The sequence below is a fragment of the Larus michahellis genome, chromosome 2, assembly GCF_964199755.1.
Source record: "Larus michahellis chromosome 2, bLarMic1.1, whole genome shotgun sequence".
NCBI classification, from domain to species: Eukaryota; Metazoa; Chordata; class Aves; order Charadriiformes; family Laridae; genus Larus; species Larus michahellis.
The window spans coordinates 68,190,894-68,206,599 of record NC_133897.1 but is presented as its reverse complement, the minus strand read 5'-3'; positions in this window follow the sequence as shown (position 1 = coordinate 68,206,599).

Here is a 15,706-nt window from a genome sequence, read left to right as displayed (position 1 = left end):
CTTGTTGTGACGCTCTTAGCGGGTTATAGACTAAACACAATTAAAAACAGAATCAAAAAGAACCCTGCTAAGGCAATAAATACCCAGATTGCTAAATTTAGCCCAGAAAGCCAATTTCTTTGGATTTACCCACGAGAAATCCTTTTGTAATAGTTCAAATACATTGTGGTTCATTAAGTCTTGAATCTTTAGTATTTGAGCTTTTAGCTGATCATGTAAAGGACGACTATTTTTTCTTTTTGCAACGACATGTCAAATTGTGATAACCAAGGGTCAAGGTCATCCTTTTTGATGGGGACATGTATGTGGCTTGGATGCATTCCAGAAAGCTGCTGACAGCACAAACGACCCTGGAAAAACAATCGCGGTAACATTTCAATCATCATAGTTACTGGTTTTGAAAAGGCATGTGGCAAAAATACCCACTCTAATGCAGTCAGGCTCTTTGCGAGTGCATCATCCCACTGTCCTATCAGGGCATAAAGTTGAAATTCTTGTAGGAAGGTGTTCAATGCGTCTTGCAGCAGTAGTAGACTATATCTTATCTTGCAACATGCTGTAATGCCTTCGGAGCTGTTGGGGTTAATGAACATAGAACTTATGGCGGGGGGGCGGGGCGGGGGCAGACACTGCTTCAGGGCATCCCCTGTATCTTCAAAGTGCGCTCATGTCTCTCTCCCCCTCGCTCATGTCTCTCTAGCCCTCTCTGACCCGAGACAGCCCCCTTATATCCTGCACTGGATTGAGTGGAGAAGTACAGGCTAGACTCGCTGCATGCATGGCCAGCGCACGCAGCGAGTCCCACCAAACTCTCCTGCACTGGATTGAGTAGAAAAGTACAGGCCAGAGTCGCTGCACGCGTGGCCAGCACATGCAGCAAGTCTCACCAAACTCATGATCCAGCTCTGCTGACAGCGGCTGCCTGATACGTGACTCCATTGTTGTAATCCCTTCCTGTTATCTTCTTCTGTGAAGGTCAGGTTCTCATGGATACACACATAGTTTTTAGAGCAACATATTCTACAACTCGTACAAGGGTACGATGCAAAGCGGCATCTACAGCTGATCGTATAATGCTTATTAAAAACAGCAAACAGCATACTAAACATAACAGACAAATTCCTTCCACACAGGCGATGAGTAGAATTTGCTTCAACCAACCTCACCCCCAAGTCCATCCAGCAAAAAGATTTTCAAAAGTGGTCTCCACAAGTTGCTGGTTCGGTCGGAGCAGTTCCTGCAACTGGGCATGGATGGATTTGGAGTGGTCACTTAGATTCATACAATACAGTCCTTTAAAATCTTGACAACCATGTCTGTGAGCTGAAAGCAAAAAATCAGTAGCAGTTCTGTTTTGCAACATCGCATATCGAATACTATCTACATCTAGCAATAACTCAGAAATAGCGGTACTAGTAGCATTGTTAAACTTATCCTTGGCAGCAAGAGAGCCCTTGTTATCACGAATCCTTGGCAGCAAAAGAGTCCTAGTTAGCTAGAGCGCATGCGGCCTCCCTGTTCTTGCTGGTACTGTGCTTTGATCTTCCACAACAGGCCAAGGTTCTCAAGCAGCTAGATAAGGTGTCTGTGAGTCCATTACAGGCTTATGTCATCCAAATGTTTTTCTTGCCAGCACCCGAGACTGAATAACAATTGGTGTCATATATGTGTTTTCCAGCACCCAGGTGCGAGTCCCTTGAGTGTATTTACAGTCCTCCTCGGTGATCTTCCGTTGCTTTCCCATATTCCACCCCCTTGCTCAAGAGACCGCTTCTGCTGGGTTCATTTTAGTCTCGCAGGGTATAACAGAGAGCAATCTACTAAGGCATGCAATAACATATACACATATAGGAAAAAACCAAAAACGTATCTCTATGGTACTGCTTTGAATCAGGTGTCCTGTTTCTCTTTTTCTGATGCTTTCTCGTAATGCGTATGGCATACTTTTGTGCGAACGTGGCACATTTCCCATCTAATTGTTCCTGGTTGGTTTCTTTTCTTTTTTTACTCCTTTTTTTTCTTTTTCTTTTTTCTTTTTTCTTTTTTCTTTTTTGTTTTTTCTTTTTCTTTTTTTCTTTTCTTTTTTTTTTCCATCACTTATGACTGACATAAAAGTCTGCCTTTGCAACAAGAGCTCAGTTTCTCATTTTTCCTTAAGTTTCTCATTTTCCTACAGAGCATCCTATAGACTTTGGCTCAACTCCTTTTCCCAATCAACCATGACCTTATAGACAAACAACAAAGAACCAGCGATACGCCCTGCACGGGCGAGCCGTTTCCGAGAGTGTAAACGTGTCGGCTGGTGAAAACTCCCCCAATATTCCAGGACTTCCATCGGTTCTACAGCCCATCCTGGTGTATCTACCTGAGGCGCGCTCGCCTTACGCGCTCGCCTTACGTCTAAACATTGTGTATACAAAAACTACTTCACTTCACGGAGCGTCAGCCCTAGATGCATACGAGAACAGTACCACACCGGGCAGAACACCTGCTCAAGTGGAGTCACCTAACGACACTGCACACAACAAAAAGCAAACAGTAGCACACATGCTGATCAGCAGGTATAAGCTGGCGCCCACACACACTTACACAGCAGACATACAAAACCAGCACTTTTATCTCAGGGAGATGACTGGGGAGGGGAGGGGGCGAGGCGGGCAATGTCAGGAGCCAACAGCTCCGGCTCTGTCCTTCTCTGCTGACATTCTGCCTCCTCCCTCGGCCTCAGGTGGAGCAGAGGGGATCAGCAGGGGATCGTCCCAGACCTTCGGACCTGGCCTGTTCGATCCCCCTCCCGTGGGTTGTAATGCTGCAAAAGCCCTGGCTGCTGTGGCTCGCTCCGCCTTCATATCTTGTAAGGTCGATAACACCAACCGCTAGGTCATCGCCAACGGTGATGCCTCTTTGTCTCCATTACTTATCACTTCCCACAGTTTTTTCCCAACAGCCTCCCATATTTCTGGTTTAAAAGCTGTCTGGGGCTCTGGTGCGAATCCGTTCTCTCTGCACCAGGTTAACAACCTTCGGAGCATACGCTCATCATATTTCACCCTTCTCTTAGAGAGGATATGCAGGAGAAGTCTTAATATAGCCCCTTCTTCTTTTGTTACTTGTTGCCCCATCTCCTGCCCCGGCTTAATCAGTTTGAGCAACAGTTTCGCTGGTGTTTCAATCCCTCTCTTAGAGAGGAACCCAGTGAGTAGTGTGGCCGCAGCTTCTGTTTCCATAGCTGCGCCTGGGAGGTGAGGAACGACCTCATGCCGTTGTCTGCTTCCGCTGATGCGCCTAAGCAGCACGTCTCCCAGCCGAAGTTTCCCACTCCCCTCCTCTAGCTGCTTACCGCAGTCTCGGAGAACTCAGTCGCGCTGAACCATCCTCTGCTACCAGATGTTGGAGTAGGAGACGGACCCGGAGTAACGATGGAGTCTCAATATGAGTATGATCGTTCTCCCTTTATTCAAGTTTTCACAGAGTATATAGAGACAGGCAATAAGAGCACGCGCTAGCGGCAGCTATATGATTGGCTTACAGTCTCTGTTCACGCGCTGTCCATGCAGTTCATTCACAGATCAGATTGGTTACAAGAATTCACATAGTAAATTACTTAGTCATTAGCACAACATGTTTTCTACCTTCTCAGTTCCCGTTTTTCCCATGTACTAATTCCATCTTCTACCACCTGTTTTGCCCTTAATCTAATCTCTCCTAGTAGGGAGGCTGGCTCACATGACCACTTTCTCTCAGACACATTCCTACAGAGGCTGGCGCGGCGCCAAGTGGTAACGTGGTTTTTTGAGGCTGAAGGCAACAGGAAAGCCTTGTGCCACAAGGTCTGTGGGGCCATGCAAGCGGTTCCCTAAGAGGTTTAGAATAAGGCACATTTTTCCCTGCTGGATCTTTGGGCGTGGAAGCAATCTCCAGACACATGGCGATTTTTGAGTCTGGCGTGACGCGAAGTGGGAAAGGGTGGTTTTTAGGCTGAAGGCAACAAGAAAGCCCGCAGCCATAAGGTCTGTGGGTCCATGCAGGCGGTTCCGAAAAAGAGATTTAGAACAAGTCACAGTTTTCCCTGCTGGCTCTTTAGGCGTGGCAGCAATCTCCAGAGAGATGGACATTTTGGAGGATATTGCGGCGCCAAGCGGGAAAGGGTGGTTTTGAGGCTGAAGGCAGCAGGAAAGCCCGCATCACTAGTGTCTGTGGGGCCATGCAAGCGGTTCCCAAAGAGCTTTAGAACAAGGCATAGTTTTCCCTGCTGGCTCTTTGGGCGTGGGACCAATCTCCAGACATATGGCCATTTTTGTGCCTGGTGCGGCGCCAAGTGGGAAAGGGTGGTTTTGAGGCTGAAGGCAACAAGAAAGCCCGCAGCCCCAAGCTCTGTGGGGTCATGCAAGCGGTTCCCAAAGAGCTTTCGAAAAAGAAACAGTTTTCCCTGCTGTCTCTTAGGGCATGGGAGCAATGTTCAGAGATATGGAAATTTTGGAGGCTGGTGCGGCACCAAGTTGGAAAGGGTGGTTTTGATGCTGAATGCACCAGGAAAGCAGGTAACCTAAATGTATTTGGGGCAATGCAAGCGGTTCCCACAGAGGTTTAGAAGAAGCCACAGTTTTCCCTCCTGGCTCTTTAGGCATGGGAGCAATGTCCAGACATATGGAAATTTTGGAGTCTGGCGTGGCGCCAAGTGGGAGAGGGTGGTTTTGAGGCTGAAGGCAGCAGGAAAGCCCGCAGCCCCATAGTCTCTGGGGCCATGCCAGCGGTTCCCAAAGAGCTGTAGAACAACACAGAATTTCACCTCCTGGCTCTCTAGGCGTTTGAGCAATGTCCAGACATATGGAAATTTTGGAGTCTGGCGCGGCGCCAAGTGGGAAAGGGTGGTTTTGAGGCTGAAGGCAACAAGAAATCCCGTAGCCCCAATGTCTGTGGGGCCATATAGCCGGTTCCCAGAGAGTTTTAGAAGAAGCCACAGTTGTCTTTCCTGGCTCTTTGGGTGTGGTAACAACCTCCAGACATATGGAAATTCTAGAGGCTGGTGCGGCGCCAAGTGGGAAAGTGTGGTTTTGAGGCTGAAGGCAGCAGGAAAACCTGGAGCCACAAGGTCTGTGGGGCCATGCAAGCAGTTCCCAAAGAGCTTTAGAACAAGACTCAGTTTTCCCTGCTGGCTCTTTGTGAGTGGGAGCAATCTCCAGACATATGGAAATTTTATAGGCTGGCACGGCGCCAAGTGGGAAAGGGTGTATTTGAGGCTGAAGGCAGGAGGAAAGCCCGCAGCCCCAAGGTGTTTGGGGCCATGCAAGCGGTTCCCAAAGAGCTTTAGAAGAAGCCACAGTTTTCCCTCCTGGCTCCTTAGGCGTGGGAGCAATGTCCAGACGTATGGAAATTGTGGAGGCTTGTTGGAGTGGGAGACGGACCCGGAGTAACGATGGAGTCTTAATAGGAGTATAATCGTTCTCCCTTTATTCAAGTTTTCACAGAGTGTATAGAGAGAGGTAATAAGAGCACGCGCTAGCGGCAGCTATATGATTGGCTTACAGTCTCTGTTCACGCGCTGTCCATGCAGTTCATTCACAGATCAGATTGGTTACAAGAATTCACATAGTAAATTACTTAGTCATTAGCACAACATGTTTTCTACCTTCTCAGTTCCCGTTTTTCCCATGTACTAATTCCATCTTCTACCACCTGTTTTGCCCTTAATCTAATCTCTCCTAGTAGGGAGGCTGGCTCACGTGACCACTTTCTCTCAGACACATTCCTACAATACCCCCTTTTTCTTCTTGAGCCAGCCAGACCTTATGCATGGCATTTTCAATCATGTCAGTCACTTTGCGGAGAACACATGAGGCTACCATAATCAATAATAATATAACCAACAATAGCATGAGCCCTTGCTTTAGTAAGTCTGATAACCATCCCGATACACCCCATGAGCTTAACCAATCATCAAAACCATTTTTGACCACTTTTAATTTGGACATGTTATCCTTCAGCTCCCGTAACTGCTTATGAATGGATGATGAGTGGTCTGAAACGTTCATACAACACATACCTTCAAAATCTTCACATCCATGACCCTGAGCTAACAGCAAAAAGTCAATAGCCGCTCGATTTTGCAACGTAGCATGCCGAATGCTATCAGCATCAGTAAGCAAGCTAGATAGGATTTCAGTTGTAAGGTTTATCTGTTTACTTGCCCAACACCCTATCTTATTCAATGCATTTAATGCCGTTGCTGTTCCCAGTGAAGGAAGAATACTTAGCCCTATTCTTTGTCTGAGATTTGAAAATGTTATATGGTCGTCACAGGATGGAGTGAAGGTATGAACTGTTCTCTTGGCTCTGTGGTTACTCTCTGCTCTGCTCACTGTATCTTTGGCCGTATGCAGGCCTCTGCTCGTAGATCTGCCACATCTCCCCCTTTTTTGTTTAACGCCAGACCATTTATTAACAAGGTCGCCATGACTTGTGCTTCTACTTGTTGTGACGCTCTTAGCGGGTTATAGACTAAACACAATTAAAAACAGAATCAAAAAGAACCCTGCTAAGGCAATAAATACCCAGATTCCTCAATTTAGCCCAGAAAGCCAATTTCTTTGGATTTACCCACGAGAAATCCTTTTGTAATAGTTCAAATACATTGTGGTTCATTAAGTCTTGAATCTTTAGTATTTGAGCTTTTAGCTGATCATGTAAAGGACGACTATTTTTTCTTTTTGCAACGACATGTCAAATTGTGATAACCAAGGGTCAAGGTCATCCTTTTTGATGGGGACATGTATGTGGCTTGGATGCATTCCAGAAAGCTGCTGACAGCACAAACGACCCTGGAAAAACAATCGCGGTAACATTTCAATCATCATAGTTACTGGTTTTGAAAAGGCATGTGGCAAAAATACCCACTCTAATGCAGTCAGGCTCTTTGCGAGTGCATCATCCCACTGTCCTATCAGGGCATAAAGTTGAAATTCTTGTAGGAAGGTGTTCAATGCGTCTTGCAGCAGTAGTAGACTATATCTTATCTTGCAACATGCTGTAATGCCTTCGGAGCTGTTGGGGTTAATGAACATAGAACTTATGGCGGGGGGGCGGGGCGGGGGCAGACACTGCTTCAGGGCATCCCCTGTATCTTCAAAGTGCGCTCATGTCTCTCTCCCCCTCACTCATGTCTCTCTAGCCCTCTCTGACCCGAGACAGCCCCCTTATATCCTGCACTGGATTGAGTGGAGAAGTACAGGCTAGAGTCGCTGCATGCATGGCCAGCGCACGCAGCGAGTCCCACCAAACTCTCCTGCACTGGATTGAGTAGAAAAGTACAGGCCAGAGTCGCTGCACGCGTGGCCAGCACATGCAGCAAGTCTCACCAAACTCATGATCCAGCTCTGCTGACAGCGGCTGCCTGATACGTGACTCCATTGTTGTAATCCCTTCCTGTTATCTTCTTCTGTGAAGGTCAGGTTCTCATGGATACACACATAGTTTTTAGAGCAACATATTCTACAACTCGTACAAGGGTACGATGCAAAGCGGCATCTACAGCTGATCGTATAATGCTTATTAAAAACAGCAAACAGCATACTAAACATAACAGACAAATTCCTTCCACACAGGCGATGAGTAGAATTTGCTTCAACCAACCCCACCCCCAAGTCCATCCAGCAAAAAGATTTTCAAAAGTGGTCTCCACAAGTTGCTGGTTCGGTCGGAGCAGTTCCTGCAACTGGGCATGGATGGATTTGGAGTGGTCACTTAGATTCATACAATACAGTCCTTTAAAATCTTGACAACCATGTCTGTGAGCTGAAAGCAAAAAATCAGTAGCAGTTCTGTTTTGCAACATCGCATATCGAATACTATCTACATCTAGCAATAACTCAGAAATAGCGGTACTAGTAGCATTGTTAAACTTATCCTTGGCAGCAAGAGAGCCCTTGTTATCACGAATCCTTGGCAGCAAAAGAGTCCTAGTTAGCTAGAGCGCATGCGGCCTCCCTGTTCTTGCTGGTACTGTGCTTTGATCTTCCACAACAGGCCAAGGTTCTCAAGCAGCTAGATAAGGTGTCTGTGAGTCCATTACAGGCTTATGTCATCCAAATGTTTTTCTTGCCAGCACCCGAGACTGAATAACAATTGGTGTGATATATGTGTTTTCCAGCACCCAGGTGCGAGTCCCTTGAGTGTATTTACAGTCCTCCTCGGTGATCTTCCGTTGCTTTCCCATATTCCACCCCCTTGCTCAAGAGACCGCTTCTGCTGGGTTCATTTTAGTCTCGCAGGGTATAACAGAGAGCAATCTACTAAGGCATGCAATAACATATACACATATAGGAAAAAACCAAAAACATCTCTCTATGGTACTGCTTTGAATCAGGTGTCCTGTTTCTCTTTTTCTGATGCTTTCTCGTAATGCGTATGGCATACTTTTGTGCGAACGTGGCACATTTCCCATCTAATTGTTCCTGGTTGGTTTCTTTTCTTTTTTTACTCCTTTTTTTTTCTTTTTCTTTTTTCTTTTTTCTTTTTTCTTTTTTGTTTTTTCTTTTTCTTTTTTTCTTTTCTTTTTTTTTTCCATCACTTATGACTGACATAAAAGTCTGCCTTTGCAACAAGAGCTCAGTTTCTCATTTTTCCTTAAGTTTCTCATTTTCCTACAGAGCATCCTATAGACTTTGGCTCAACTCCTTTTCCCAATCAACCATGACCTTATAGACAAACAACAAAGAACCAGCGATACGCCCTGCACGGGCGAGCCGTTTCCGAGAGTGTAAACGTGTCGGCTGGTGAAAACTCCCCCAATATTCCAGGACTTCCATCGGTTCTACAGCCCATCCTGGTGTATCTACCTGAGGCACGCTCGCCTTACGCGCTCGCCTTACGTCTAAACATTGTGTATACAAAAACTACTTCACTTCACGGAGCGTCAGCCCTAGATGCATACGAGAACAGTACCACACCGGGCAGAACACCTGCTCAAGTGGAGTCACCTAACGACACTGCACACAACAAAAAGCAAACAGTAGCACACATGCTGATCAGCAGGTATAAGCTGGCGCCCACACACACTTACACAGCAGACATACAAAACCAGCACTTTTATCTCAGGGAGATGACTGGGGAGGGGAGGGGGCGAGGCGGGCAATGTCAGGAGCCAACAGCTCCGGCTCTGTCCTTCTCTGCTGACATTCTGCCTCCTCCCTCGGCCTCAGGTGGAGCAGAGGGGATCAGCAGGGGATCGTCCCAGACCTTCGGACCTGGCCTGTTCGATCCCCCTCCCGTGGGTTGTAATGCTGCAAAAGCCCTGGCTGCTGTGGCTCGCTCCGCCTTCATATCTTGTAAGGTCGATAACACCAACCGCTAGGTCATCGCCAACGGTGATGCCTCTTTGTCTCCATTACTTATCACTTCCCACAGTTTTTTCCCAACAGCCTCCCATATTTCTGGTTTAAAAGCTGTCTGGGGCTCTGGTGCGAATCCGTTCTCTCTGCACCAGGTTAACAACCTTCGGAGCATACGCTCATCATATTTCACCCTTCTCTTAGAGAGGATATGCAGGAGAAGTCTTAATATAGCCCCTTCTTCTTTTGTTACTTGTTGCCCCATCTCCTGCCCCGGCTTAATCAGTTTGAGCAACAGTTTCGCTGGTGTTTCAATCCCTCTCTTAGAGAGGAACCCAGTGAGTAGTGTGGCCGCAGCTTCTGTTTCCATAGCTGCGCCTGGGAGGTGAGGAACGACCTCATGCCGTTGTCTGCTTCCGCTGATGCGCCTAAGCAGCACGTCTCCCAGCCGAAGTTTCCCACTCCCCTCCTCTAGCTGCTTACCGCAGTCTCGGAGAACTCAGTCGCGCTGAACCATCCTCTGCTACCAGATGTTGGAGTAGGAGACGGACCCGGAGTAACGATGGAGTCTCAATATGAGTATGATCGTTCTCCCTTTATTCAAGTTTTCACAGAGTATATAGAGACAGGCAATAAGAGCACGCGCTAGCGGCAGCTATATGATTGGCTTACAGTCTCTGTTCACGCGCTGTCCATGCAGTTCATTCACAGATCAGATTGGTTACAAGAATTCACATAGTAAATTACTTCGTCATTAGCACAACATGTTTTCTACCTTCTCAGTTCCCGTTTTTCCCATGTACTAATTCCATCTTCTACCACCTGTTTTGCCCTTAATCTAATCTCTCCTAGTAGGGAGGCTGGCTCACATGACCACTTTCTCTCAGACACATTCCTACAGAGGCTGGCGCGGCGCCAAGTGGTAACGTGGTTTTTTGAGGCTGAAGGCAACAGGAAAGCCTTGTGCCACAAGGTCTGTGGGGCCATGCAAGCGGTTCCCTAAGAGGTTTAGAATAAGGCACATTTTTCCCTGCTGGATCTTTGGGCGTGGAAGCAATCTCCAGACACATGGCGATTTTTGAGTCTGGCGTGACGCGAAGTGGGAAAGGGTGGTTTTTAGGCTGAAGGCAACAAGAAAGCCCGCAGCCATAAGGTCTGTGGGTCCATGCAGGCGGTTCCGAAAAAGAGATTTAGAACAAGTCACAGTTTTCCCTGCTGGCTCTTTAGGCGTGGCAGCAATCTCCAGAGAGATGGACATTTTGGAGGATATTGCGGCGCCAAGCGGGAAAGGGTGGTTTTGAGGCTGAAGGCAGCAGGAAAGCCCGCATCACTAGTGTCTGTGGGGCCATGCAAGCGGTTCCCAAAGAGCTTTAGAACAAGGCATAGTTTTCCCTGCTGGCTCTTTGGGCGTGGGACCAATCTCCAGACATATGGCCATTTTTGTGCCTGGTGCGGCGCCAAGTGGGAAAGGGTGGTTTTGAGGCTGAAGGCAACAAGAAAGCCCGCAGCCCCAAGCTCTGTGGGGTCATGCAAGCGGTTCCCAAAGAGCTTTCGAAAAAGAAACAGTTTTCCCTGCTGTCTCTTAGGGCATGGGAGCAATGTTCAGAGATATGGAAATTTTGGAGGCTGGTGCGGCACCAAGTTGGAAAGGGTGGTTTTGATGCTGAATGCGCCAGGAAAGCAGGTAACCTAAATGTATTTGGGGCAATGCAAGCGGTTCCCACAGAGGTTTAGAAGAAGCCACAGTTTTCCCTCCTGGCTCTTTAGGCATGGGAGCAATGTCCAGACATATGGAAATTTTGGAGTCTGGTGTGGCGCCAAGTGGGAGAGGGTGGTTTTGAGGCTGAAGGCAGCAGGAAAGCCCGCAGCCCCATAGTCTCTGGGGCCATGCCAGCGGTTCCCAAAGAGCTGTAGAACAACACAGAATTTCACCTCCTGGCTCTCTAGGCGTTTGAGCAATGTCCAGACATATGGAAATTTTGGAGTCTGGCGCGGCGCCAAGTGGGAAAGGGTGGTTTTGAGGCTGAAGGCAACAAGAAATCCCGTAGCCCCAATGTCTGTGGGGCCATATAGCCGGTTCCCAGAGAGTTTTAGAAGAAGCCACAGTTGTCTTTCCTGGCTCTTTGGGTGTGGTAACAACCTCCAGACATATGGAAATTCTAGAGGCTGGTGCGGCGCCAAGTGGGAAAGTGTGGTTTTGAGGCTGAAGGCAGCAGGAAAACCTGGAGCCACAAGGTCTGTGGGGCCATGCAAGCAGTTCCCAAAGAGCTTTAGAACAAGACTCAGTTTTCCCTGCTGGCTCTTTGTGAGTGGGAGCAATCTCCAGACATATGGAAATTTTATAGGCTGGCACGGCGCCAAGTGGGAAAGGGTGTATTTGAGGCTGAAGGCAGGAGGAAAGCCCGCAGCCCCAAGGTGTTTGGGGCCATGCAAGCGGTTCCCAAAGAGCTTTAGAAGAAGCCACAGTTTTCCCTCCTGGCTCCTTAGGCGTGGGAGCAATGTCCAGACGTATGGAAATTGTGGAGGCTTGTTGGAGTGGGAGACGGACCCGGAGTAACGATGGAGTCTTAATAGGAGTATAATCGTTCTCCCTTTATTCAAGTTTTCACAGAGTGTATAGAGAGAGGTAATAAGAGCACGCGCTAGCGGCAGCTATATGATTGGCTTACAGTCTCTGTTCACGCGCTGTCCATGCAGTTCATTCACAGATCAGATTGGTTACAAGAATTCACATAGTAAATTACTTAGTCATTAGCACAACATGTTTTCTACCTTCTCAGTTCCCGTTTTTCCCATGTACTAATTCCATCTTCTACCACCTGTTTTGCCCTTAATCTAATCTCTCCTAGTAGGGAGGCTGGCTCACGTGACCACTTTCTCTCAGACACATTCCTACAATACCCCCTTTTTCTTCTTGAGCCAGCCAGACCTTATGCATGGCATTTTCAATCATGTCAGTCACTTTGCGGAGAACACATGAGGCTACCATAATCAATAATAATATAACCAACAATAGCATGAGCCCTTGCTTTAGTAAGTCTGATAACCATCCCGATACACCCCATGAGCTTAACCAATCATCAAAACCATTTTTGACCACTTTTAATTTGGACATGTTATCCTTCAGCTCCCGTAACTGCTTATGAATGGATGATGAGTGGTCTGAAACGTTCATACAACACATACCTTCAAAATCTTCACATCCATGACCCTGAGCTAACAGCAAAAAGTCAATAGCCGCTCGATTTTGCAACGTAGCATGCCGAATGCTATCAGCATCAGTAAGCAAGCTAGATAGGATTTCAGTTGTAAGGTTTATCTGTTTACTTGCCCAACACCCTATCTTATTCAATGCATTTAATGCCGTTGCTGTTCCCAGTGAAGGAAGAATACTTAGCCCTATTCTTTGTCTGAGATTTGAAAATGTTATATGGTCGTCACAGGATGGAGTGAAGGTATGAACTGTTCTCTTGGCTCTGTGGTTACTCTCTGCTCTGCTCACTGTATCTTTGGCCGTATGCAGGCCTCTGCTCGTAGATCTGCCACATCTCCCCCTTTTTTGTTTAACGCCAGACCATTTATTAACAAGGTCGCCATGACTTGTGCTTCTACTTGTTGTGACGCTCTTAGCGGGTTATAGACTAAACACAATTAAAAACAGAATCAAAAAGAACCCTGCTAAGGCAATAAATACCCAGATTCCTCAATTTAGCCCAGAAAGCCAATTTCTTTGGATTTACCCACGAGAAATCCTTTTGTAATAGTTCAAATACATTGTGGTTCATTAAGTCTTGAATCTTTAGTATTTGAGCTTTTAGCTGATCATGTAAAGGACGACTATTTTTTCTTTTTGCAACGACATGTCAAATTGTGATAACCAAGGGTCAAGGTCATCCTTTTTGATGGGGACATGTATGTGGCTTGGATGCATTCCAGAAAGCTGCTGACAGCACAAACGACCCTGGAAAAACAATCGCGGTAACATTTCAATCATCATAGTTACTGGTTTTGAAAAGGCATGTGGCAAAAATACCCACTCTAATGCAGTCAGGCTCTTTGCGAGTGCATCATCCCACTGTCCTATCAGGGCATAAAGTTGAAATTCTTGTAGGAAGGTGTTCAATGCGTCTTGCAGCAGTAGTAGACTATATCTTATCTTGCAACATGCTGTAATGCCTTCGGAGCTGTTGGGGTTAATGAACATAGAACTTATGGCGGGGGGGCGGGGCGGGGGCAGACACTGCTTCAGGGCATCCCCTGTATCTTCAAAGTGCGCTCATGTCTCTCTCCCCCTCACTCATGTCTCTCTAGCCCTCTCTGACCCGAGACAGCCCCCTTATATCCTGCACTGGATTGAGTGGAGACGTACAGGCTAGAGTCGCTGCATGCATGGCCAGCGCACGCAGCGAGTCCCACCAAACTCTCCTGCACTGGATTGAGTAGAAAAGTACAGGCCAGAGTCGCTGCACGCGTGGCCAGCACATGCAGCAAGTCTCACCAAACTCATGATCCAGCTCTGCTGACAGCGGCTGCCTGATACGTGACTCCATTGTTGTAATCCCTTCCTGTTATCTTCTTCTGTGAAGGTCAGGTTCTCATGGATACACACATAGTTTTTAGAGCAACATATTCTACAACTCGTACAAGGGTACGATGCAAAGCGGCATCTACAGCTGATCGTATAATGCTTATTAAAAACAGCAAACAGCATACTAAACATAACAGACAAATTCCTTCCACACAGGCGATGAGTAGAATTTGCTTCAACCAACCTCACCCCCAAGTCCATCCAGCAAAAAGATTTTCAAAAGTGGTCTCCACAAGTTGCTGGTTCGGTCGGAGCAGTTCCTGCAACTGGGCATGGATGGATTTGGAGTGGTCACTTAGATTCATACAATACAGTCCTTTAAAATCTTGACAACCATGTCTGTGAGCTGAAAGCAAAAAATCAGTAGCAGTTCTGTTTTGCAACATCGCATATCGAATACTATCTACATCTAGCAATAACTCAGAAATAGCGGTACTAGTAGCATTGTTAAACTTATCCTTGGCAGCAAGAGAGCCCTTGTTATCACGAATCCTTGGCAGCAAAAGAGTCCTAGTTAGCTAGAGCGCATGCGGCCTCCCTGTTCTTGCTGGTACTGTGCTTTGATCTTCCACAACAGGCCAAGGTTCTCAAGCAGCTAGATAAGGTGTCTGTGAGTCCATTACAGGCTTATGTCATCCAAATGTTTTTCTTGCCAGCACCCGAGACTGAATAACAATTGGTGTCATATATGTGTTTTCCAGCACCCAGGTGCGAGTCCCTTGAGTGTATTTACAGTCCTCCTCGGTGATCTTCCGTTGCTTTCCCATATTCCACCCCCTTGCTCAAGAGACCGCTTCTGCTGGGTTCATTTTAGTCTCGCAGGGTATAACAGAGAGCAATCTACTAAGGCATGCAATAACATATACACATATAGGAAAAAACCAAAAACATATCTCTATGGTACTGCTTTGAATCAGGTGTCCTGTTTCTCTTTTTCTGATGCTTTCTCGTAATGCGTATGGCATACTTTTGTGCGAACGTGGCACATTTCCCATCTAATTGTTCCTGGTTGGTTTCTTTTCTTTTTTTACTCCTTTTTTTTCTTTTTCTTTTTTCTTTTTTCTTTTTTCTTTTTTGTTTTTTCTTTTTCTTTTTTTCTTTTCTTTTTTTTTTCCATCACTTATGACTGACATAAAAGTCTGCCTTTGCAACAAGAGCTCAGTTTCTCATTTTTCCTTAAGTTTCTCATTTTCCTACAGAGCATCCTATAGACTTTGGCTCAACTCCTTTTCCCAATCAACCATGACCTTATAGACAAACAACAAAGAACCAGCGATACGCCCTGCACGGGCGAGCCGTTTCCGAGAGTGTAAACGTGTCAGCTGGTGAAAACTCCCCCAATATTCCAGGACTTCCATCGGTTCTACAGCCCATCCTGGTGTATCCACCTGAGGCACGCTCGCCTTACGCGCTCGCCTTACGTCTAAACATTGTGTATACAAAAACTACTTCACTTCACGGAGCGTCAGCCCTAGATGCATACGAGAACAGTACCACACCGGGCAGAACACCTGCTCAAGTGGAGTCACCTAACGACACTGCACACAACAAAAAGCAAACAGTAGCACACATGCTGATCAGCAGGTATAAGCTGGCGCCCACACACACTTACACAGCAGACATACAAAACCAGCACTTTTATCTCAGGGAGATGACTGGGGAGGGGAGGGGGCGAGGCGGGCAATGTCAGGAGCAAACAGCTCCGGCTCTGTCCTTCTCTGCTGACATTCTGCCTCCTCCCTCGGCCTCAGGTGGAGCAGAGGGGATCAGCAGGGGATCGTCCCAGACCTTC